Below are 26,478 nucleotides of genomic sequence, written 5' to 3' on the forward strand. Positions count from 1 at the left end.
GGGGTACCGCACTAGGAACATGCCTCTTCCCCTGGTACCAGGCTGTGGGCCTAGGGTGGGGAATCCCTTCTGAAACTCTCTTTCCCTCTAGAACGCTACCCAAAATTGCCACACCTCTCCTCCTGCACAGCCTGCTTTTAGAGTGCACTGCTGACCAATCCAGACAAGCCTCAGTAGAGGGGCCCGCAGAGATAATCTGTGAAATACTAAATCCTAGCCTAGGACTTAATCTAAGGACAATTTAATTAGCAACAAACCTAGACGATCCCTTACACTTACAAAATAGCAACTGCCATGCACATTTCTGAGCATCGCCCTGAAGAGACATGGACCTTTCTGCAAACACCTCTCTCAGTCTCTTCACAGGTAGCAAATACAGGGGGGGGCGGGGGATAATAATTTCAAGGTCTTTTTGCAATAGACCCAGTACAAGCCCCTTTCTGTCCTCAGTACACAGTACTACTGATTTCCCATGACTCTCGCAGCAAAAATCACCCTGACAGTAAAATGGCTTCCAACTTCATTTACTGATAGTTGATTTTGATGACTAAAGAATATTCACAGCCTCATTTTAGATTTAGGTAACGTCAATAAATAATAGGACTGTAGAAAGATGAATACACTTGTGATCTCACTCAGTTAGCAAAGTCTCATTACTTCTTTAGAAGCACACTTGTTAACACTTGATCTCTTTCTTTTTCTCAGTTACTCCAGTTTCTCAGATTTATCAGATTGAAGATCATTCAATCCTCTTCTAAACCCCAATTTAATCCCCAGCTTCTCCTCACTGTAGGATGGTTAGCAGTATAGTTCCAACTCTTTATTAGAACATGATCTGAGTTCTCATTGCCATGATTTTGAGCTCTTGTACTGTGACGAGGTTAACACAGCCTAGTAGACGAACCTACCAGGCCCATGCCGACAGCTTGTGGACACGCCTTTACTAGACTGGAACTTCACCTATACTAGCCCTATTCCCCTCATGTTGAGCCCTTGGGTTCCAGGGTCTGGTTGGACTTAGGCAAGAATTCAGAAAGAGGCAGTCAGATGGTGTCAGAATACAAGCCGAGGTCTGGGCTGGCAGCAAGAGACAGTATCTGGGTACAGGCCAATGATGGGGCAGGCAGTGGTCCAGAGGGTTGGTCAGTATCTGTAGCTGAGGTCAAAAGCAGGCAGCAGGCAGGAGAGTAGTCAGATATGAAGCAGAGGTCAGGACCAGGAAACAAGCCACAGACAGACAAAACAAAAGCAGACATGACACTGGGAGCTGGACGAAGGAGGGACCAGCAGGAGAGGCAGGGAAACAAGCAAGGCAGGACAGCTGGACAAGGCAGAGGAACACAAAGTAAGGCATGGAACAACGAGACAGGCAAAACACAGCGAGTCAAGGACAGAGTTAGCAACACACACTGCGAGGCAGGAGGACCTGTTGTTGAGGCAACTGCTTTGAGCTCAGCTGGGATTTACATACCCAGTCACATGATGACCTCAGTGTGCGCCAGCAGTGCAGTTTTGTGCCGCGGGACCTTAAAGACAAACCGCAACCCGAACACACACGCCTAGAGACTCCTGGAGCAGGGGAGGTATGATGGCATTTTGCCACGTCAGCAGGCTTGGGGATGAGTGTGGCCGGTTGCGGGGTTTTCCTGTGGTCAGCCAAACATTACAGTACCCCCCCTCCTAAGCCCCCTCCCCAAGCTTCTAGGTTTAGGCTTCTGGGGAAAGCATAGAAACTCATGAGACGAGGGGCCTGGGAGATGGGCTCCCATGTGTTTTCTTCAGGGCCAAAGCTCTTCCAAGAAATGAGGTAGTGGATCCTCTTGCAATCCAGGATCTCCTGAACTTTGAATTCGATGTCTTCCTGCAACTCTGTCTCCATTGACTGAGGAGGATGTCAAGAGGGCCTTGACAAGAGTAGTGACTTAAGGAGCGAAACATGGAACACGTTTTGTATCTTGAGTAGCTTCATCTGATAAGCTACTCTTCCTATTTGCCAAATGATGCGGAAACAAGGTGTGGGGGGGGATTTAGGTAGGGCTGGGGGGTGGGTTAGATAGGGGAAGGGAGGGAAAGGTGGGGGGGGGGGAGCTAATAAAAAGTTCCCTCCAAGGCCACTCCGATTTCAGAGTGGCCTTGGAGGGAACGGGGAAAGCCATCGGGGCTCCCCTTGGGCTCGGTGCGCGCAAGGTGCACAAGTGTGCACCCCCTTGCGCGCGCGCATGTTATAAAATTGGGTGTACATTTGTGCATGCTGGGTAGTTCGCACAAATGTACCCCGCGCGCGTAAAATTTAAAATCGGTCCCATAATATATATATGCACACACACACACACACATACAAACATATATGAAGAGTATTCACCAGGCAGCCACACTGCCAACCACTGGTTCAAAGCTTCCATTTTATTTCTCTTCCTGTTGGGCACAGAATGGCAAACATCTTGCACAAAGACAGACACCGATAGAAACAGATACTTCATATCCACGCAGACACAGGCACCCCACACCCAGACCAACAGAGAGCAAAACAGACACCCAGACAGACATAGACACAGAGAACCCCCCCACACACACACACACACACAGAGTTATCCCATACCCAGACAGACGCAGAGAGAAAAAGACACCTCATATACCCAGAAAGTAAGAAATCCAATACTCAGACAGGCACCGAGACAGGTATACCACCCCTAGACAGAAGACAGTCACACCACAGACAGACACAGAGAGAGACATAAGCACAACACACACCCAGACAGGCAAATGCAGGCAGACAGAGCACATCATCCACAGAGACATAGGCAACACATACAGACCAAAGCACACCAGACCAACATGGGAAACATATTCCACACCACACCCAGACGCTCGGGTCACACACCAAGATGGTAAGGGCTGGAAAATTTTGCAAAAAGCCTAGGTGCCGGCCAGAATTTTTTAGCAGCTGAGAAAACTCCATCTCACCTTGCTCAATTTTTTTGTTTTGCTGTTTTACTGTTTTCACTAACTTTTTCCTATTTCCCTCTCTATGCTTGTATTTTTCTTAGTTTGCTCATCTTTGTATTTTCTCCTCTTCTGATTTTCTTATTTAACTTTTTTTTTTTTTACATTTTATTCTTCCTTTCCCACCTTCTCTCCCCTTCACCTCCTTATTCTCTCTGGCCTCTTTACCAGTTTCCCTCTTCTACATCACTGTTTCTTTTTCCCTGTGCTCTGTCTCCATAAGTAAGGACCTCGTGGCAACAGAAACCCCTCTTGGGCTGATGCCTGAGGGTAGCAGGTCTTCCTGTGTTGTGAAACACCTCAGGTATTGCTCCCATGACCACGTCTGCTGCAGAATAAGCGTCTCCCCACCTGGGCCTGCCAGAGCAGAAGCAATTCCTCTCCTCAGGACACTGAAGGAGATGCGAGACACATGGTTAAGTCGTGGCATGTTTACAATAATAGCAAATCAAAAAATGGAGAGGGTGACCTGTACACACGGTGGTAAACAACCATATAAGCAAAGTGTAGTGCTAGATGTGTGAGGATCCTTAAGTTCAAAAGAATTCAATCAATAAGGTCGTTGCCAAGCAATTCTATCTTTTATTGTGAATAGTATCAAGGTGAAAGAATTCAATCAATAAGCTTGTTGCCAAACATGTTTACCTTTTATTGTGAATAGTATCAAGAACATTCGCTTTGATACTATTAACAATAAAAGATAGACCTAATTGATTGAATTCTTTTGAACTTAAGGATCCTCACACATCAAGCTACACGGCGCACGCACATGTATGCCCCATTTTATAACATGGAGCATGTTATAAAATCGGGGGGTCGGCACGCGCAAGGGGGTGCACAATTATACACCTTGCGCGCGTGAGCCACGCTGCCTTCCCCCATTCCCTCCCCCCTAACCTGACCTTCCCACCCCTTCCCCTAACCTTTCCTCCCCCTAGCCCTACTCCAACCCCCCCAAATTTTTTATTTACCTTTTGCGCCTGCCTCTGGGCAGGTGCAAGTTGCGTGAGCTGGCCAACTGCTGACGCGCGATCCCAAGCACAGCGGCAAAGGGCCGCTGTGCCTGGCTCCTCTGACCCCGCCCTCGCCCCACCCCCAGACCACCCCTTTAGTAAAGCCCCGGGACTTACATGCATCCCGGGGCTTCGCCGGGCCTTTTGAAAATAGGCCCGGTGCACCTAACCTTTTTAAAATCCGGCCCTTTGCTTATATGGATGCTTACAATGATGTCACTATGTTCTTTATCTCCCTCCTTCCTGAGTTTGCAGTGCCTCCTCGGCACCAAGACTCAACACAAAGCCATTTTATTTTCTTCCCCGATCGGGCAGCCAGCATGTCCCTTCTCCTTCAGGATTGTTCAAGCCACCTCAGGGGGCCACTCCCCCACCCCAGTTAGCTCATCTCTGGGATAAGTTCATTCAGAAATGATTTTTCTAGAAGGAAATTATAAAATAATGACAGAATCACCTTCATTTCTATCACAAAAGTATACATCTGTAAGGAGTGTGGACAAGTTTTAATCATGAATGTTTATGTTTTATTTTAATCCACCTAGTGTAATATGAATTGGTTAAGAAGAAATATAAATCTTTTAAATAAATAAATGTGGATACTAGTGCTACAGTTAGCATTAGTAGAAAAAGTAGAAAAGGGGTGCGTAAAGCCAGAATTACTAGCACAAAAAAAGGACACTGTCCTAAAATAAAAACTCATAAAAAGTCTAGGCACTCCCAAAACAAACAATATTTAATTCAAACATATAACATATCCAAAAATTTAAATGATTTGTTCCTACTAAATATAACCTGCATCAAGGTGAGAGAGCACCATAACTACATACCTGAACAGCCTGGTTCTCAATTGTCTTGGTGCAAACTTGGAAACTTCACTAAAGCAGTGCTTTCGTGAATGAAGCCAGCTTCGATCTGAAAAATCATCTACTTGACATATACTCATCCTGGAGCAATGCTATCTTGAATGATTCTCCCTGTTACGTAAGTACAGATGAGTCCTGCTGATTGATGTCATCATGTAAGAGCCTCACTATGGATAGCCTTGTGAAACTCATAGCCTTGCTTTTGACAATATTGCTATAGCAACAGGCAAGCATTATAGTGAGATGCCATTTTGAGATATTTTGTTACTATGGGGACCGATAGAAAAGATTTTGTATTATGTTCTGATTTTAGACTTGAGACCTTTGCTTTTAATATTTACGCACCATGCTATTATGTTATGTACAGTATCGGTTTTGCACAGGATTTTTGCCACAAGCCTGTATGAGTGGGGTTAAAATATCAGGGACATTATTAAGTGTGCGCACGTTGAAGGGTGATCATCTAATTGTACAGGTATGTAGTCACTGAGTTATATCACCCTGATTAAGGTTCTAGCTATTAGGACCAAAACCTTTGGAATTGTGTTTGACATTTTACTTTCATTAAATACTGTTTGTTTTGGAGTCTTTAGCCATTCTGTTTAAAAAAATCTGTGGGACGTTCCAGTTTCTCTAGACTGAAGTCACCCTTGTGAGAACAGAACCTAGCAGAGCAGGCAAGCAGAAGATGGTTAGCTGAGGCTGAAATGCTGTAGAGTGGGAACCAAACTGGTCCCCCCTCCACATAGAGCGGCACAGCACGCTTGTTACTCACTCTGGTCTTTAGATACTGCTAAGCTCTTGAGACAGTTCCATTAAATCATTATTTCTCATTCAGCCCACCTGAAGGGTTACTTTGTTGAAATACTCTATAACAGAGTGCTTTTATTTTATAGCATTGCACACTCAGGTAAATATATATAGCTTAAAAAAAATAATACACTGGGTCTCATTCAAAAAGTACATTTTCTTATTTTATACTTATAGAAAAAACACAGAAGCCAATATTTAAAAACTGAAAAACGGATAACTTATCCGGCTAAAGTTAGATGGATAAGTTATCAGGGATATTTAGTGGGATAAACCTGCCACTGAACATCCCTGAAGATAACGTTAAGCCAAACCAGTTACCTTTGAATATTGCTAGCTAGATTTAAAGTAATCCTGGTACATGTATCCAGATAACTTAGTTTAAGCATAATGGAAGAATAAAGCCTTACAAATGGCGATGAACTGTAAAAAAAAAAAAAAAAAAAGTCACACCAGAGACCCATTCAGTCATTCAGTCTTCCCCACCGCCAATGAGACTGAATTCTGACCTGGCAGGCCCATGCCTTGTAAAAAAATCCCTCTCTCCTGGGGAATTGACTAGTGAAATATTTAATAGTGCCCTCTCTGGCTGGAAGTGGGTAAGAGGATACCTCGCTACCAGCTGGGTTTTGCACTATCTGGTGGGGGGGGGGGGGATTCCAGAAGGGGGAATAAAGTAGGAGGGTGACAAAGAGGTGGTGGAGGGGGGGGGGCATCAGGAGGGAGCCACGTTAAAAATTAAGAAAAACCAGGAAAGGGATACGAGGGCCTGACCTGCGGTCCCTGCAGCATTGTATTTTTTTTTTCAAGTCTGAGGGGGTTTCAGAGTGTGGAGGTGCTCGGCCTGGCAGGGCCTTTTGTGAAATCTAGTGGTGTGCGGGGGGTGAGAACAGGCCGCAGGGATATCTTTTGAAGATATCCACATAAGGCCGGATCACTTTAACACCTAACCAGTTATATTATTGTAGCCGGATAACTTTAGGCAAGTATATTCAGTGGGATGTTTGCCCCACTGAATGTTCTTGAAAAATTATCCGGCTATCTTTAGCCAGATAAATATGTCCTCTCACCGGCTTACTGAATATTACCCCCATATTTTTTTAAAATTGAAAAGTCTAAATGAAAATTCCTATCTGACTCCGCCCCAGGTACACTTCCACACAGTGTAGGTAAGCTTACTTGTGAACAGGACATATGTGTGTAAATTTACCCACACATCAGATGGACAATTTTACTAAACTCCATTTCTGCGTGTGAAATCACCCCCTAAAAGGTAGAAAAAGAAACAGCGGTAACTAATTCAGAAAAAAAAAAAAAATACAACTATCCAATGGAATAAAAGTTACTTTGAAAGTGGACTATCAGTAAAAAGTGCAATCTAACAGATGTTGTCAGCCGTCACTTTGCAGCTTTCCTAGAAACCTTGGGAAATCATTGCAGGTAAGGAAGCAGAACCGGTCTCTCACATATTAGTAAGTGCTATAAAAAGTTCCAAGAGCATGAGATCTCCCAGCTGTAGCGCAGTTTCTGTTTTCGATCTTTGCTCTGTCGGATAAGCACTGTTTCAGGGTTGCTGGGCAGTTCTGTTTTCCTTCCTTTAGAAATGGTGATGAATTCATTTAGAATCATACCCAGTGCAATGGGAGTTCAGGTGCTGTTGAAATGGCAGGTGGCTGGAGCTGACTTGACAGCAATTAAATGTACAGATCTTTGATTAGACTCCTGGGAATGGAGTCATTAGCAACACTGAATGGGCCAGCTTGCTTCCCACTGCCTCATTAGCTGCAATACTGATGTTACTTTAAAGAGCCCGGAGGAAAAAAAAATAAAAGCCTCCCACATAGAATGCAAAATGTTGAGTGACAGAGGGGAAAAAGAAGCTAGTGTAAGCATTTTCTAGTTGAGCAAACAGGTCATGGCTTTTCTGCATGGTCATTAACCCAAGAGCTCATGTTTGTTGTACTCTAGAATAGGCCTCTTCCTGGTACTGTAAGAAGCATCGTCATATTGGGGAGAACAAGACCCCTCTGTCATCTGAGGATTCATGCGGTACTGTCAAACTATTTTATCATTTTAAAGGTGTTTCAGTTCCTAAAACAAATGTGCCAGAGAGTAGAAATGGAAGATGCTGACTTCCAAAATTGTTCTTGTACTCTCTCTCCCTCTCTCTTACTCATTATCTCACATTCTCATACACTTTCTTTCCCTCCCATTAAAAAACTTGGGGTTTTACAATTAACGTGATTTAAAAAGTATGACAAGATCTACAAAACCTCCGCCGGGACCTAATTTTTGCTCATGCTACCCCATCCCCCAGGACCTGTGAACATAATCCTGAGACTGCTTCATGGAGCAATTGGTTCAGGAACCAACAAGAGAGGGAGCTATTTTAAATTTAATTCTTAGTGGAATGCAGGATTTGGTGAGAGAAGTAACGGTGGTGGGGCCACTTGGCAACAGTGATCATAACATGATCAAATTTAAACTAATAACTGGAAGGGGAACAATAAGTAAATCTGCAGCTCTAACACTAAACTTTCAAAAGGGAAACTTTGATAAAATGAGGAAAATAGAAAAAAACTGAAAGGTGTAGCTGCAAAGTGTTCAACAGGCATGGACATTGTTTAAAAATACAATCCTAGAGGTGCTGTCCATATGTATTCCACACATTAAGAAAGGTGGAAGGAAGGCAAATGATTACCGTCATGGTTAAAAGGTGAGGTGAAGGAGGCAATTTTAGCCAAAAAAAACATCCTTCAGAAATTGGAAGAAGGATCCATCTGAAGAAAATAGGATAAAACATAAGCATTGCCAAGTTAAGTGTAAAACATTGATAAGACAGGCGAAGAGAGAATTTGAAATGAAGTTGGCCATAGAAGCAAAAACTCATAATAAAAACTTTTTAAAATATATCCGAAGAAGAGGGAGTCGGTTGGAGCATTAGATGACCGAGGGGTTAAAGGGGCTCTTAGGGAAGATAAGGCCATTGCAGAAAGACTAAATGAATTCTTTGCTTCAGTGTTTACAAATGAGGATGTTGGAGAGATACCAGTTCCTGAGATGGTTTTCAGGGGTGATGAGTCAGATGAACTGAATGAAATCATTGTGAACCTGGAAGATGTAGTAGGCCAGATTGACAAACTAAAGAGTGGCAAATCACCTGGACCAGATGGTATGCATCCTAGGGTACTGAAGGAACTCAAAAATTAAATTTCTGCTCTATTAGTTAGAAGACTGGAGGGTGGCCAATGTAACCCCAATATTTAAAAAAGGCTCCAGGGGTGATCCGGGTAACTATAGACCCATGAGCCTGACTTCAGTGCCGGGAAAAATAGTGGAAACTATTCTCAAGATCAAAATCGTAGAGCATATAGAAAGACATGGTTTAATGGAACACAGTCAACATGGATTTACCTAAGGGAAGTCTTACCTAACAAATCTGCTTCATTTCTTTGAAGGGGTTAATAAACATGTGGATAAAGGGGAACCGGTAGATGTAGTGTATTTGGAGTTTCAGAAGGCGTTTGACAAAGTCCCTCATGAGAGGCTTCTAAGAAAACTGAAAAGTCATGGGATAGGAGGCAATGTCCTTTCGTGGATTACAAACTGGTTAAAAGACAGCAAACAGAGAGTAGGATTAAATGGTCAATTTTCTCAGTGGAAAAGGGTAAACAGTGGAGTGCCTCAGGAATCTGTACTTGGACCAGTGCTTTTCAATATATATATATAAATGATCTGGAAAGGAATACGACGAGTGAGGTTATCAAATTTGCGGATGATACAAAATTATTCAGAGTAGTTAAATCACAAGCAGATTGTGTTACATTACAGGAGGACCTTGCAAGACTGGAAGATTGGGCATCCAAATGGCAGATGAAATTTAATGTGGACAAGTGCAAAGTGTTGCATATAGGGAAAAATAACCCTTGCTGTAGTTACACAATGTTAGGTTCCATATAGGGAGCTACCACCCAGGAAAAAGACCTAGGCATCATAGTGGATAATACTTTAAAATCGTCAGGTCAGTGTGTTGCAGCAGTTAAAAAAGCGAACACAATGTTAGGAATTATTAGGAAGGGAATGGTTAATAAAACGGAAAATTTCATAATGCCTCTGTATCACTCCATGGTGAGACTGCACCTTGAATATTGTGTACAATTCTGGTTGCTGCATCTCAAAAAAGATATAGTTGCGATGGAGAAGGTACAGAGAAGGGCAACCAAAATGATAAAGGGGATGGAACAGCTCCCCTATGAGGAAAGACTGAAGAGGTTAGGGCTGTTCAGCTTGGAGAAGAGACGGCTGAGGGGGGATATGATAGAGGTCTTTAAGATCATGAGAGATCTTGAATGAGTAGATGTGAATCGGTTATTTACACTTTCAAATAATAGAAGGACTAGGGGGCAGTCCATGAAGTTAGCAAGTAACACATTTAAGACTAATCGGAGAAAATTATTTTTCACTCAGTGCACAATAAAGGTCTGGAATTTGTTGCCAGAGGATGTGGTTAGTGCAGTTAGTGTAGCTAGGTTCAAAAAAGGTTTGGATGAGTTCTTGGAGGAGAAGTCCATTAACTGCTATTAATCAAGTTTACTTAGGGAATAGCCACTGCTATTAATTGCATCAATAGCATGGGATCTTCTTAGTGTTTGGGTAATTGCGAGGTTCTTGTGGCCTGGTTTGGCTTCTGTTGAAAACAGGATGCTGGCTTAATGGACCCTTGGTCTGACCCAGCATGGCAATTTTATGTTCTTATGTTCTTATTATCCAACACCTGGATATTTTTGTTCATTGCTTTTTATGGCAACCCTTTGAGATGTGCTTTTGATCAATAAATCAGCCAGATAGGGAAACACATGTACTCCCAGTTTACAAAATTCTGCAGTCACAGCAGGTAGACATTTTGGAGTCCATTTTTAGCCTCTGTCCAGCCAGTAATGTTAGCCAGATAAAGTTAAACATCTATCTTTGACAGGATATTCAGTGACACAGCTGTACCATTAAATATACCCAACTAGTTAGACAGATAAGTTTATCTGGCTAACTTTAGGACTGCTCTATAGCTGGATAAGTTATCCAGCTAACTTAACTCCGTGCTAGAATGCCCTACATTATCCGGAAGGCATTTTCTAATCCCAAGGAACACAGAAGGACTCCCTCCCATCTAAAGGCTTTGAACATGTTCTAGTAAAAGAAACATTTTAAATGATTTTCCTAGGTACCTTACTTAATCCCTTTCTAGAAAAGGGAGATTGGCTATGTTCCCTGGATTTAAAGGACGCTTATTCCCATATTGTGATAATGTTCGGCCTAGCATCAACACCATGCATATTCACAAAGCAGTCCATATTCAAAAGCACTTAGCCAGATTACTTGAGTTACCTGGCTAAATACCAACTTTTGAATATTTCAGCCACTTATCGGCTAAATTTTAGGAAAATGGTTAAAATCAGGGACACATCATTTTACTGACATATAGACTACTTGAGAAAAGATTATTGCATTTTTAACAGAGTATAATCATCCACCATTGGGGATATAGCTGGTGGTCTCTGTTTCTCCCCCATACCCTTGGGGGATTGGAGAGAAATGAGGGATTTAGGGCTTCTTGGTTCCTGTTCATGTATATAATCTTTTTATACAGCTGTTGTTTATAGACAAATGTCTGCTGCATGCATTCTTTTGAGATAAATGTGGGTTAAGCTAGAGCTGCTAGAATCTCTTTATTTTCATGGCCATGCCTTTCATCTTTTACTGAAGTGGGTGGGCAGATGATGCCATAGCAGACTGGGCAGAAGCTGATGGCTACATGTATTATGCAAACCCCATAGCCTTAAATAAGAACATAGGAACATAAGAAAATGCCATACTGGGTCAGACCAAGGTCCATCAAGCCCAGCATCCTGTTTCCAACAGTGGCCAATCCAGGCCATAAGAACCTGGCAAGTACCCAAAAACTAAGTCTATTCCATGTAACCATTGCTAATGGCAGTGGCTATTCTCTAAGTGAACTTAATAGCAGGTAATGGACTTCTCCTCCAAGAACTTATCCAATCCTTTTTTAAACACAGCTATATTAACTGCACTAACCACATCCTCCGGCAACAAATTCCAGAGTCTAATTGTCCGTTGAGTAAAAAAGAACTTTCTCCGATTAGTTTTAAATGTGCCCCATGCTAACTTCATGGAGTGCCCCCTAGTCTTTCTACTATCCGAAAGAGTAAATAACCGATTCACATCTACCCGTTCTAGACCTCTCATGATTTTAAACACCTCTATCATATCCCCTCTCAGTCGTCTCTTCTCCAAGCTGAAAAGTCCTAACCTCTTTAGTCTTTCCTCATAGGAGAGTTGTTCCATTCCCCTTATCATTTTGGTAGCCCTTCTCTGTACCTTCTCCATCGCAATTATATCTTTTTTGAGATGCGGCGACCAGAATTGTACACAGCTCAAGAGTGAGGTGAGACAAACCTTTGCACCAGTGACTCCTCAATCAATGTGACATGAAAGAATTGAGTAGGCTGTACAGTGACTGGAAATGGCAAGTGGAGTATTTTGTGTCAGCTCTTTAACACCAGTGCTCAGTGATATGGTAAGCTAAATTCTGTAGTTGCTACAATAATGACTCCCCTGACTAATATGACTTCCAAGCTTTGAGCAGACTCTGAAGTGACTGGTGGCTGCCTGTGAGTTTTTTATGCCAACCTTCACAACACCATTACACATTGGTGAGGTGAGAGAAGTAGGGAATGTTGTGATGTTCTCTCTGAAAGACAACATTTGCCACATACAAACATTGTGTATGTCTCATTGTGTAGACAGCAGGCAGCAAGGTGACACTAGGAGTTCGTGGAAAATGTAGGCACTTGAACATTGAGCGGATGACCAATAGGGATTTGCATTTGTTTGAAATGAATGGGTTAAATGCAACAAATGAAACCATTTTCATTTTATTTGTAGCCCCATAACCCCAAAATGAATGGAGGGTATCCAAAAATTTAAACAACATTTTTTAATTCATTTGTTTATGTTTCCTATTCATGTCTATGGCCCATTGAAAAGTGCTGCTGTGAGACTGATAACTATAGGAACCTGTGTGAGAAAGCAGTCAGGCCGGAGCTGAGGTGGGAGAAGCTGCAAATAGGATGGAAGACCAATCAAGGTGAAGAAATATTTTTTAACTAGCCTGTAGCTGGCATCTGGATCAAGTGACACTGATGTCCTCCCGCTGAAAGGTCTGAGCATAAGCTTGTGAATGTGCATGTGTGTGTGCGAGAGAGACATTTTTGCACACATTGTGAAGGATAGTTCTAGCCACTAGCCAGATAGAGAATGAGTTGTGCCACTAGTAAGCTGTTATCTCTGTTTGACAAATTGGCACTGTTCTTGCTAAGCAGTAAAGTGAACTCAGTCTGTCAACTTGATTGATCATGATTGACTGAAACTCAGTCAGTATTACAGTGATACAGGCAAGTGGTACAGTTTCAATAAAGTATATTCTGACATCAAAAAACCCAGTAGCCACTTCTAATTCAATCATGCCACTACAAGCATAAGAGAGAGGAAGAAATGGCTGGAGCAGAGGATTGGTATCTTACTGTCACTCTGCCTAGCTGCCCTGCTGCTACTGCAGCTACTGCTAGACTTGAAGGTCTTGCTGCTGTTTTTTCTTGCTATGGCTCTAATGTACCTCCTTGGAAGTCTTTCTACCACTCAGCCTAGCTGCCATATCCCACCATCTTATGTCAGGGCCTAGGAGAAAGATTTAGGGGAAACGTTGGCTGAGAAGTATGGAATCTCTGCTTCCTGGCTACCAAAAAATGCTCTATTTCAGCTAGAATAATGGAAGTAGGGTTCAAAATGTTGTACAGGTGGTATCTGTCACTGGAGAGAAAACAACTGATGTACCTGGGGGTGGACAGTAGCTGTTGGAGAGGGTGTGGGGAGAGGGGATCATTTTACCGTTTATGGTGGGATTATTCTGTGGTGGGGAAAATGTGGGATGAGTTTTCTCCTTTTTTTTGCAACATAAACAGGTCTCTTGGTGACTAGAGATCCAAAGTTATTTTTACTTGGAATTATTGACCAAAGTTCAACTGAGATTAGGTATAAACAACTTATGTAGTTAGTGCTGACTGCTAAGTCCAAGATGGCTTATAAATGGAAGAATCCAGGGTTTCCGAGCATTTTATCCATTAAGGGGTGGTTTCATAAAATGTATGTACTGAGGAAGCTGATGGCTAGAAAAAATAGATCCTTGATGGGATTCCAAAAGACATAGGAGCCATATTGTCGCTGATAGGAAACCAGTAAGAACTCTGATGGGTAGTAAATTATGTCCTTTAATTGAATGCTTAGATGTTGCTTACAGTTTGGCAATATCTAGGATTTATTGTTGTCTCATGCACTGTAAAAAATGTTCTTATATGTTGTGTCAAGATTAATTCTTTTGAGGGAACTTGGGGGAGGGGGAAGATGGTGGGGCTGGGGAGCGGAGGGGGGTTTCTGTTTTTATGTAAGCTGCGATGTCATATAGTCGATTTTGTATAGTTATTTTGAAGTGATTATTATGAATGTTATAGTATGTCGGCTCTGTTCTTTTGGATATTTGTAAAACTTTCTTGGTTCAATAAAATTTAAATGGAAAAAAAAGAACCTCCTCTTTCCAAACAAAGACCTACCCATATAGAAACCCTGAGTCCCCCACAGCCAACTGAAGCCAATAATCCCTGGGGTCAAGGGACCCCCCTCCTACCCCTTCCTTCAATCCAAAGAGACACTGGTGGTATTAGAGGGCCCCAGGGCCCCATTCCCACCCCATACCTTAAAATGGTCCCTGGTGGGCTAGTAGGGGCCTGGAGCGCCCCCTAACTTCAGGCCCAGTCAATACCATCTTTCAAAATGGTGCCAACTAGCCTTTGCTTCTATCACATCATAGGTGCAAAGGCTGGCTGGCATCACTAAGAAAAATGGCCCCATGGTGGGCTAGGGGCATTCCAGGACCCCATTAGCCCACCAGGAGGTGTGGTCTGGGTGATAGAACAGTGCTCTCATGTGAAGATTTGATGACCGTGAGGAAACTCACCCAAAGAGGAGATTTGTGCAATGTTCTCTCAACCTAGCTTGATGTTACCCAGGTAGAGAGTCCATCAAGCTAGGTTGAGAGAACATTGCACAAATCTGATCTTTGTGTGAGTTTCCTCACTCCGAAGGTCATCAAATCTTCACAAGAGAACACTGTTCTATTAGTATGTCCCACACTGAATGTCAAAGTGGCCCCTAACCCCTACACTAATACCTAAACCTCACCTCGAGTAACTAGGTGGGCCTCATATAGAGGTATAAATACTTACCTAGTGAGGGGCATTACAGCTAGGTTCTCTCTCTCTCTCTCTCTCTCACACTCTCTCTCTCTCCTAGGCTGTGTCTCCAGTAGCTAAAAATGCTATTTGCAAAAACATCACAAAGCGCACTAAAGCCATATCGCACGGCTTAATGAAAAAGGTGTAGTTAAATGCCATATAGCACTTTGATAAATGACCCCCTTAGGATCCTAAATTTAATTCAGCTTTTTTAAATATCAGCCTGTTTGGAACCTAACAAACCTAAACTAGTCCTGCTATTCGTTTGCTTAAATTTAGGAATTTACCCCATTCTCTGGGATTTATAGAATGGAAAAGACAGGAACAATGCTGTTTGCCCCTGCCTCATCGATTGTAGATTTAAAAATGGCACCAGCCAAATGGGAAGAGGCTTTGAAGTGATGTCACTTTGGTATCTGTCTCAGGTGCGACCAGTGTCATTATGTTATATGACCGTTTACTTGGCGGAGGGGGTCATAGGGGACCGAGGAGACCCCGGCTAGATCCAGCTTAGCTTAGCCAGGTAGGTCTGAATCCCAAGGCTTTCTTGGGGGTGGGAGGGGTTCAGATGGCTCTAGGAGGCTCGGTTTTTTGCTTTTTTTTCCCATTCTGAATGAATTGAAAATGACTTCATTCATCCCATTTTACCCTTTCAGGTAAAATAAATGTACATCTCTACATCTACATCTGATTCCACCTCTTGATTGTGTGCTGAGTGAGAAAGTACTTTCAACAATTTGTTTTAAATCTGCTGGTTGTTATTTTCATGGAGTGTTCCTTTGTTTTAGTATTATTTGAAAGGGTAAACAATCATCTTTTATTTACTCATTCCAGCCCACTCATGAATTTATAAACTTCTATCATGTCCCCTCTCAGCCATCTCTTTTCCAAGGGATAGGACTATTGTTGTTAAGGGTGTATGAGGGTAATTTGCGGAAGTGGTGGTTGCTACCCTTAACCAATAGGCCTTGATACTTTTGAGGCAACTGCAACAATGCTCTCTGCTTCAACAGCAACGGGAAAAGGGGAGTTGGATTCAGACACAACGAGAGCCATGAATTTTCTGATTGGGGAACTGATAAGCACAGGGAAAACATGTATGGAGCAGTAATCACTACCTTTAACAGAAGGCAAGGGATTACTATGCTTAACCAATAAGCTTTGATGTTTTTGACATGGCTACATCACTCTCCACTTTGACAGCAGTGAGGTGGGAAAGGAATTGGATTCAGATGACAACCAGCATGTACCCTGAGTTTTATGTCTGGGGTACTGATAGGCAGACATAAGTGATAGGGGTGTGCATTCGTTTGCAACGTATTGGCAATCTGCAACGTATATGCCATATTCGTTGTATTCGTGGGGGTCATGAAATGTATGGCGAACCCCCACGAATACAACGTATCACTAACGAATAAACCCCCACCCTCCTGACCCCTGCAAAGGCTTGCCAAAAGTCCCTGATGGTCCAGCGAGGGTCCTGGAGCAATTTCCTGCAATCGGGCCGTCGGCTGCCAGTATTCAAAATGGCACCGATAGCCTTTGCCCCTACTATGTCACAGGGGCTATCGGCGCCATTTTGAATACTGGCAACCGACGGCCCGAGTGCAGGAGATCGCTCCAGTACCCCCGTTGGACCACCAAGGATGTTTGGCAAGTCTTGGGGGGGGGGGGACTCCTGACCTCCCCAAGACTTGCCAAAAGTCCCTGGTGGTCCAGCGGGGGTCCTGGAGCGATCTCCTGCAATCGGGCCGTCGGCTGCCAGTATTCAAAATGGCGCCGATAGCCTTTGCCCTTATTATATCACAGGGGCTACCAGTGCCATGGTCAGCCCCTGTCACATGGTAGGAGCACAAGATGGCGCCGGCCATCCATTTCTCCTACCATGTGACAGGGGCCGACCAATGGAACCGGTAGCCCCTGTGACATAGTAAGGGCAAAGGCTATTGGCACCATTTTGAATACTGGCAGCTGACAGCCCGAGTGCAGGAGATCACTCCAGGACCCCTGCTAGACCATCAGGGACTTTTGGCAAGTCTTGGGGGGGTCAGGAGGGTGGGGGGTTGTAGTAAATTAAATTTAAAGGGTTGGGATGGGTTTTTTTTGGGAAAATGAATACATATGTAACTAATGAACAGATCGGAGTCCCCCGAGAACGGATGCAACAGATTTGGGTCCCAACGAATCTGAATACCGAATGGGATGAACCTGTCCCTGCTGCACATCCCTAATAAGTGAAAAAGCACAGGATTGCTTCTAAGGACAAGTCCATGAGAAAACACTTCAGCACTGTCTGAATTTTCAAGAAGGCTCATTGAATAACTGCACAGACCGGCAGTTGCTACCCTTAAGGGAAACATGGGGTAACCTGCACGGCAGATGCTATCATAAGAAACTTGCTGGGCAGACCGGACAGACCTTTCTGTCCTTTTCTGCCATCATTACTATATTTGTGATTTAATCATTAGAAATGTAGATAGCTGGGTTGTTGGTGGCCATGAGGAATGCTTGGTAACTTGCCTGCCAGTTATGAAGATAGTAGATCTCACGTATCACCTAGTAGATAAGATTTTATCGCTGAGGAGGAACTGGCTGTTATGATAGATGTAGGTACCAATGAAATAGGAAGGTGCACAATGGAGGTTCTGGAGGCCAATTTTTGGTTTCTAGGTGTGAAATTAATACCTAGTTCCTCCAAGAAATGCTCCTAGTTTCATGCACAGGAGCAAAGAGGCAGGCAGTGTGCCAGAATTCAATGCATGGATGAAAAAATGCTGAAGGGAAGAGGGCTTTAGATAGTTAGGAAACTGGCTGCTGACTCTTAAGAATTTAAAAGGACAGAGAGCAATAACAGTCTATGAGCCTGATTCAGCAAAGGCTTTTTATCTGCCTTTGGGAGAACTCAGGATGAATCAAGTCTTATTTTGCTGAATAAATATATTAATTAATAAATGAATTGAGCAATAAATGAGTGATTTTTTTCTTTAGGAGGAAATATTCTGGTACTAAATGTATTATCCAATAAATATCTAATACAGAAGCATGCATTTCCTATATTTTTGTTAACTCCAAATTAAATACAGTCTAAATTGCTAAAATCTGGAATGTGATACAATATCAACATACTCTTTGACAAGGAAGAATGTACTATTATTGCAAAAGTTAAAAGACTTATTTTAAAACTGTAGTATCATCAAATCTATTCTCAGTTTAACATTTTATGACCCATTCAGGTAAACAATGAAAGCAAATGCAAATACCACTCTATATTTATCCAAGGCCAAAAGTTAAAGGTGTGGGTTGTTCAGCACTGCATTATCTGTTTATATTATAGCACAGTTCATTCTTGAATTTGAAGGCCCCTTTAATCTTTCAAAGAGAAAAACAAAAAGGAGCGCCTTTATTTACTGAAAAAAGGGGATTAATATTCAGCAGCATTTAGCTGGATAGCTCACAAGTTATCCAGCTAAATGCTGACTTTTCAATATTTTTCCCACTTATCCAGCTAAAGTTTAGCCAGAGAACTCATTACCATTTAGCTGGATTACGTAGGGGCATTCTGGGGCGAGGGGGGTTCCAAGGCAGAGTTAAGTTAGCCGGATAGGTTATCTGGCTAACTCTAGTCCCGCCATAAAGTAGTCCTACAGATAGCTGGATACACATATCAGGTTATTTTTAAGAGAGCCAGCTATATTCAATAGTAAGGCTGCACTAATGAATATCCCTCCAAAGCTTGCAATCCCCCCAGTGACTGAATATAAAAAGTTTAAAGTTCAGCACTTCCTAGGAAAGGGTTTGTTTGCAGTCTACAACCAGAGGGATAATACACAGGCCAGGAAAAACTCAGAACAATGCAGGGAGATTCCCACTTTCAATTGCAGAAAACTTAATAAAAAACAAGAAACTTGAAGATGCTGCCTAAGGCCATCATAGGAATACTAAAGGGTGAAAAAGTCTCATTGCACGATAATCGTGCTTTGTTAACTTATGAACACTGTTATAGAAAAGTATTCTCCCTGTTTCTTCAAAATAATGACATTTTTTTTTCTATTTTTTCGTCATTTGTACTTTGATTGGTGCTTTGCTGCCACTTTCACCATCAGGAATTTTTTCTGCCACATAGGTGCCATGAACTAGCTTTTAGGCAGCATTAACTTTCAGCTGTGAAAGCCCTAAGGCAAGACTTATAGGGCTGCATATGCCAGATCCATGGTTGTTTTGTTTATGCTACAATTCTCTGTTCAATTTACTGCAACAGTAAATATCATGGTAGATGAGATAAAGAGAAATGGGACAGATTCTAGTGATATTCTAGAATTGGAAATATCAGGTTACAGGAATGTGATGGATAAAGGACATAATAGGATGGAAGGTAACCTCAAGGTTACAAGGAGTAGAGGAGATATTGAGGGTTTAGAAAGGAGTCGGACTGGAAATGGAAAAAAATAAGACAAAGCATAAATAATAAGATAAAGATGGAAAGTAGATCTGTGGCAGTAGGTCACCTAGGAAGACACATTAGGGATAGGACGAAATACTTGCAAGAATGCCATGGGTACATTTGGAAAAAAGAGAAAGAAAGCTACACATCATCCACGTATGGGTAACAGGAGAAAGCAAAACAAGAAATGATTTTACTTAGTGGGAATGCACAAAAAGAAAAGAGAAAATGACAAGAACTGGGACATGGTAGCACCATGTCAGAATTGACATAAAAGACTCATATTTGGCATTTAGCCAAGATTACTTTTTATAAACTGAAGTATGCTTAGACCTCTTAAGGTATGCTTAGACCTCTTAAGGTAGCTAATCACAATCACATGAATCTTTGGAAACTCTCTTAAACATCGAAACTTTGTAAACCGTTGTGATGGCGAAACCGAACAACAGTATATAAAACTCGATAAATAAATAAAATAAATAAATAAAATGTAGTAGCTTATCTGGAAGACCCACCCACAGGTTGCTACAGTAATCAAAGTATCCCAGTGCCAAGGACTGCAGCATCGATTTGAATTGTTCAAATCGATGCTGCAGTCCTTGGCACTGGGATACTTTGATTACTGTAGCAACCTGTGGGTGGGTCTTCCAGATAAGCTACTACATTTTATTTATTTATTTTATTTATTTATCGAGTTTTATATACTGTTGTTCGGTTTCGCCATCACAACGGTTTACAAAGTTTCGATGTTTAAGAGAGTTTCCAAAGATTCATGTGATTGTCAACATAAATATTGTAGGCTTTATAAACGTAGATCGTATTTCAAACTATGCGGTTTCAGTTCTGTATGTATTACGTGCTTACATTGATTCCAAATGTTTGCATAGGGTCAGTAGGAGTGGAGTAGTATCTGAGAGTCATTGGGTGTTTTGGTAGGCTTTGGTGAACATCCAGGTTTTTAGTTCTTTTTTGAAGGTTTTTAGATTTTGTTGTCTTCTAAGTTCAGTTGGGAGGGTGTTCCAGAGTTTGGGACTTCCTAGGGATATGGCTCTCTTCCGAGTTGAGGTGAGTTGTTTGGCACGAGTAGGTGGAATCTTTAATAGACCTTTGTTAGCTGAGTGGAGGTTTGTTTGGGGAGTGTAGTTTTATAGATGTACTAAGCCAGTTTGTTTGTTTTTTTTTATTTTAGTTCCAGTGAGTATTCTGGTGGCTGTATTTTGGAGTATTTAGAGTGGTCGGATGGTGGTGAGAGGTAAGTTGAATAGCAGGGAGTTGCAGTAGTCCAGGTTGGAGAAGATGAAACATAGAAACATAGAAATGACGGCAGAAGAAGACCAAACGGCCCATCCAGTCTGCCCAGGAAGTTTCGCACTTTTTTTTTCCTCATACTTATCTGTTTCTCTTGGCTCTTAGCAACCTTTTGGTTCTATTTCCCTTCCACCCCCACCATTAATATAGAGAGCAGTGTTGGAACTGCATCTAAGTGAAATATCTAGCTTAATTAGTTAGGGGTAGTAACCGCCGCAGTAAGCAAGCTACACCCATGCTTTTTTGTTTACCCAGACTATGTAATTCAGTCCTTGTTGGTTGTTGTCTGTATATAGATCCACTTTTCTTCATTCCCCCTGCCATTGAAGCAGAGAGTTATGCTGGATATGCATTGAAAGTGAAGTATCAGGCTTATTTGGTTTGGGGTAGTAACTAGGGGTGCGAATTCGTTTTCGCCATATTGGCGATCCGCAACGTATGTTGTCATATCCGTTAAATACGTGGGGAGGTGAAACGCATCGCGACTCCCCACGTATTTAACTTATTATCCGTTTAATTCGGTGCGCCCTGCGGCGTGCGCTTTTCTTCGCCCCCATTAGCTATTAGCTACCTATGATTTTCACAAAATGGCAGCGCCCATGCCCTACATTCCAGTATCCATACCGACCTGTCTGACCCTTTCCTGTGAGTCAAAGTGACTCGCAGGAAAGGGTAGGACAGGTCGGCATGGATACCGGAATGCAGTGTATCCATGCTGAAATTTTGTGACATGCACTGAATGCAGCCAATCGCGCTGTCATTCAGTGCTCTCTGTCGATTTTACTGATGAGCCAGCAGTATATAAACATCAGCACGAGGAGCCACACATTTTATTTCCAGCGATGGTCTGGGGAGGTGGGCTGGGTGTAAGAGGAGGCTGCACTGACAGATAGGCTAGTTAAAGAAAGAAAAAGCTAATTATTTTTTAGTTTGCTGCAGTGCCAGGGCCAGCTAGTCCTGTTTCTTTTAAACTGTTTATTTAGGTGATCTCACTGAGAAGAGAAGCTGTGCCAGGGAGAGAAGCAGCCAGCCACTCACCATTTCGGTGTTGTGGCTGGCTGGGAGAGGTATATTATTTAAAAAAAAAAAAAAATTCCAGCTTTTTTAAACTGATTTTTTTTTAATTCAAGTCACTTAGTTTTAGTCTCTTTGTGCACTGGGCTTCAGTGGGTAGTGGTTAGTTTAACAGACTGAACCTAACTATTGGGTGGGTCTGTGCAGTCAAGTGCCAGGGAGTCTGCCTCTTTTGTGCTTACAAGCAAGCAGCTTCTGTGTGCATGCCACACACATTAGTGCACAGCCAGGCACCGTGACAGTGGGCAGTGGTACTACTCAGTGACATTAAATCCATAATGTCAGGGAAAGCAAGATGTAGTCGAGTGATGGGACTGGCAGAGGAGGCACCTCAAAAGACACTAGTGCAACACCACCAGTACAGCTAAAAAGGCATCTGTCGCAATCTAAACTCTTTGAACAGGCTGGCAGTTCCATGCCGAAAAAAATGAAATCTGACCATGATGCATCGCCATCGCCACCACATGTTTCTGGCCCTGTAGTTTTGGAGGTGAAGGAAGGGGAGGCAGAGTCATGCCAGACAAAATGTAGACACCCAAAAGCAGCAGGGGGACAGATGCTCGACTAACACTTAGCATTGACAAGGTAGCGCAGTCACTGTTTGCTTCTGATTCAGATGAAAAATCTTCTTGTGTGGGATTCTCATCAGAAACGGAAGAAGTAATAGGTGAAGAATCTTCGGTAGGATCAATTAGTCCTGTCTTAGCCTCCACAAATGTGCAGCAGGGGAGAGATGAAAGTGATAAGGAGCAGGAGGAAGAGCAGTCAGCACAGGCACAGAGGGTGACTGAGGCCCCCCCCTGGCATTGCTTCTCAGGGTGCACCTACTACCTCAGCTCCAGTGGCAGCTTCCACCCCCAAGCCTTTAGAGAGGGGAGGATCATGAAAGACATCTGTGATCTGGAGACAATTTAAAGTGACGGAAGACCCGCGTTATGCTCTGTGCAATTACTGTGCCAGGGCTATTAGCAGAGGCAAGCAAATGGGACATCTATCTAATTTTGGCATGAACCATCATATGAAGAAGCAACACCCAACAAGATTACTGCCATCTGGGGATGGTGGCAGTACCAGTCGTGGGACCCCTTCCAAGCAGCGTGCAGTAGTAGAAAAGCAGCAGAGTCAGCCCACGCCCTCATCCCCTTCTAGCAGTCAGGTGGCAGGCCAGCAACCCCCTGACATGTGGCAGAAGCGACAATCCACCATGGAGGAAATGGGGTGGAGTGCGGTAACGCTATCCCGGGGTAGGAGGCAGGCAGCCTCAAAAGTTGTAACCAGGAGCATTGGGGAAATGATTGCCCTTGATGACCAGCCCTTGCAGTTAGTGGAGAATGTGGGTTTCAAGCATTTTCTGAAGGTCGTAGTTCCAAATTACAAAGTCCCCTCCAGAACCACATTTAGTAGAAAGGTCATCCCCAGCCCGTACAAGCAGTGTCACAGTCGCATGCAAGCGCTGCTAGGTAAGGCAGAGGGAAGAGTGCATTTCACCTGCGATATCTGGACCGCCATGAATGCTGCACACTCTTACCTGTCTCTGACAGCACACTGGTGGGACATGGCTGAGGCAGGGGCAGCCAGCAGCTCGATTACTGAAGAAGTATCAGGGTGGAGGTGGGCTTTACTGCACACCCACCTGACGGACCAGGCCCATACCGCAGCCAATATTCTAGCATGCATCAGAGAGATGCTGGAGGGCTGGCAACTACACCAGCGAGACAGGAAAACTCAGGCAGGGTTCTTTGTCACAGACAATGGTGCAAACATGGTTAAGGCAATAAACGACGGGCGCTTTAAAAACATCCGATGTTTTGCACACACTCTGCACCTGGTAGTGAAGTTAGCTCTGGGGTTGGATTCCAATGACAAAGAGAATGAATACCTGCATAGGTTAATACAGAAGTACAGGAACATAGCAGCGCACTTCCACAGAAGTGTGAAGGCGGGGCAGGTTCTCCGAAAAAAGCAGACTGATTTGCAGATGCCTCACAAGCGTCTCATTCAAGACATTGCCACCCAGTGGAATTCCACCTTTATGATGCTGGAGAGGTTAGTGGAGCTGCAGACACCCCTTCATGAACTTTCTGGTACAATGGATATAGGTGTGCAGAATCCCCTAGGGCATCATGATTTGTTAGTCATAAGTCAGCTGGTAAAAATCCTGCAGCCCTTCAAGGATGTCACGGAGGAGCTGAGTTCCAGAAGTGCCACCTTGGCTGAAATCATCCCTATAGTTCATCTCCTGGATGAACGTTTGGAGGCCTTTAAACAGGAAGAGGGAATGACAGTTGAGGTGCTGCATTGTCTGGACGTTTTCCAGCAGCAGGTGGAAGAGAGATTAAGGCCTTTAACAGAATAGAACACATACCTGCTCAACACAGTCTTTGATCCCCGTGTGAAAGGGAAACTGGCCCTACAGTCCGATTGTCTCATATTGGTGAAGGACCTGTTGTTAGCAAAAGCCGGTGAACAGGAGCACCATAGGCAGAGACAGATTAGGCTTGAAGTAGAGGTGGAAACAGCGGGCACTTCAGAGAGTTGTGCTGCTAGCCCAAGCAGGAGCAGCACTGTGTCAGCGACAGATAGTACCTCCTCCTCCACGTCAGAACGCCCAAGGCATGTTGCCCATAAAGATGCATCTTTTGTGCAACTGGTGAGAGAGAAAGCAGCTAGCATGAGTGGCTCTCAGCCCGCCCAAGCAAAGGAGACACCAGCACAGGTGTCAGTGACACGGTATCTCTCAGAAGCGATAGAGAACATGCAGACAGATCTGCTGGCATATTGGGTACACAAGTCCACTGTCTGGCCACACCTAGCCAAAGTGGCTCGGCGATATCTGTCATGTCCACCAACCAGTGTGCCCAGTGAACGTGTCTTTTCAATGACAGGGGATATCATGAGCCCTCACCGCTCAAGGCTGGCACCAGAGATGATGGAAATGCTAGTGGGGTAGATTTTCAAAGGGGTACACGCATACAATACGCGCGTACCCCCCGAAAACCTACCCCAAATCCCCCCCTGCGCGCCGAGCCTATTTTGCATAGGCTCGGCGGTGCGTGCAAGCCCCGGGACGCGCATAAGTCCCGGGGCTTGCATGGAGGGGCATGTCGGGGGCGTGCCACGAGTGACACGGCATTTCGGGGGTGGGCCGCGACTGATGCAGCATTTTGGGGGTGGGCCCGGGGGCATGGTGCCGGCCCGGGGGTGTGGTCGAGACCTCCGGACCAGCCCCTGGGTTGGGTGATGGTGCGCCAGCAGCCCGCTGGCGCGCGCAGATTTACGCCTGTTTTCTGCAGGCGTAAATCTGCCAACAAAGGTAGGGGGGGTTAGATAGGGCCGGGGGGGTGGGTTAGGTAGGGGAAGGGAGGGGAAGGTGAGGGGAGGCAGAAGGAAAGTTCCCTCCGAGGCCGCTCCGATTTCGGAGAGGCCTCGGAGGGAACAGGCAGCGCGCGCTGGGCTCGGCGCGCGCAGGTTGCACAAATGTGCACCCCCTTGCACACGCCGACCCTGGATTTTATAAGATAAGTGCAGCTACGCGCGTATCTTATAAAATCCAGCGTACTTTTGTTCGCGCCTAATGCACGAAAAAAAGTACGCCCGTGCATACATTTATAAAATCTACCCCAGTGTTTTTTAAAGTAAACCTGCCTTTGCTTGGGTTTCCAAATTTTCCCTGAGAATGGCAAGATGAATAAAAGCAATTCAAAGCCTTGCAGCTGCTCCAACTGCTTCCTATGTTGCAGATAATATAAGCACTACAGCACATGTACCTGACCTCAAACGCTGTGCCTGACCGTCAACTGTCCAGGCCTTATGTCCCTAGGTGGGATTGACCTCTGTCCTCAACTGCTTTGCCTGTCCATCCAGGCCCTATGTTCCTAAGAATATAAGAATATGCCATACTGGGTCAGACCAAGGGTCCATCAGGCCCAGCATCCTGTTTCCAACAGCGGCTAATCCAGGCCATAAGAACCTGGCAAGTACCCAAAAACTAAGTCTATTCCCTGTTACCGTAGCTAGTAATAGCAGTGGCTATTTTCTAAGTCAACTTAATTAATAGCAGGTAATGGACTTCTCCTCCAAGAACTTATCCAATCCTTTTTTAAACATAGCTATACTAACTGCACTAACCACATCCTCTGGCAACAAATTCCAGAGTTTAATTGTGCATTGAGTAAAAAAGAACTTTCTCCGATTAGTTTTAAATGTGTCACATGCTAGCTTCGTGTAGTGCCCCCTAGTCTTTCAAATATCCGAAAGAGTAAATAACCAGTTCACATCTCCCCATTCTAGACATCTCATGATTTTAAACACCTCTATCAAATCCCCCCTCAGCCGTCTCTTCTCCAAGCTGAAAAGTCCTAACCTCTTTAGTCTTTCCTCATAGGGAAGCTATTCCATTCCCCTTATCATTTTGGTAGCCCTTCTCTGTACCTTCTGCATCGCAATTATATCTTTTTTGAGATGTGGTGACCAGAATTGTAACAGTATTCAAGGTGCGTTCTCACCAAGGAGCGATACAGAGGCATTATGAGATTTTCCTTTTTATTCACCATTCCCTTTCTAATAATTCCCAACATCCTGTTTGCTTATTTGACTGTTGCAGC

This window comes from Rhinatrema bivittatum, chromosome 5, assembly GCF_901001135.1.
Source record: "Rhinatrema bivittatum chromosome 5, aRhiBiv1.1, whole genome shotgun sequence".
Taxonomy (NCBI): domain Eukaryota; kingdom Metazoa; phylum Chordata; class Amphibia; order Gymnophiona; family Rhinatrematidae; genus Rhinatrema; species Rhinatrema bivittatum.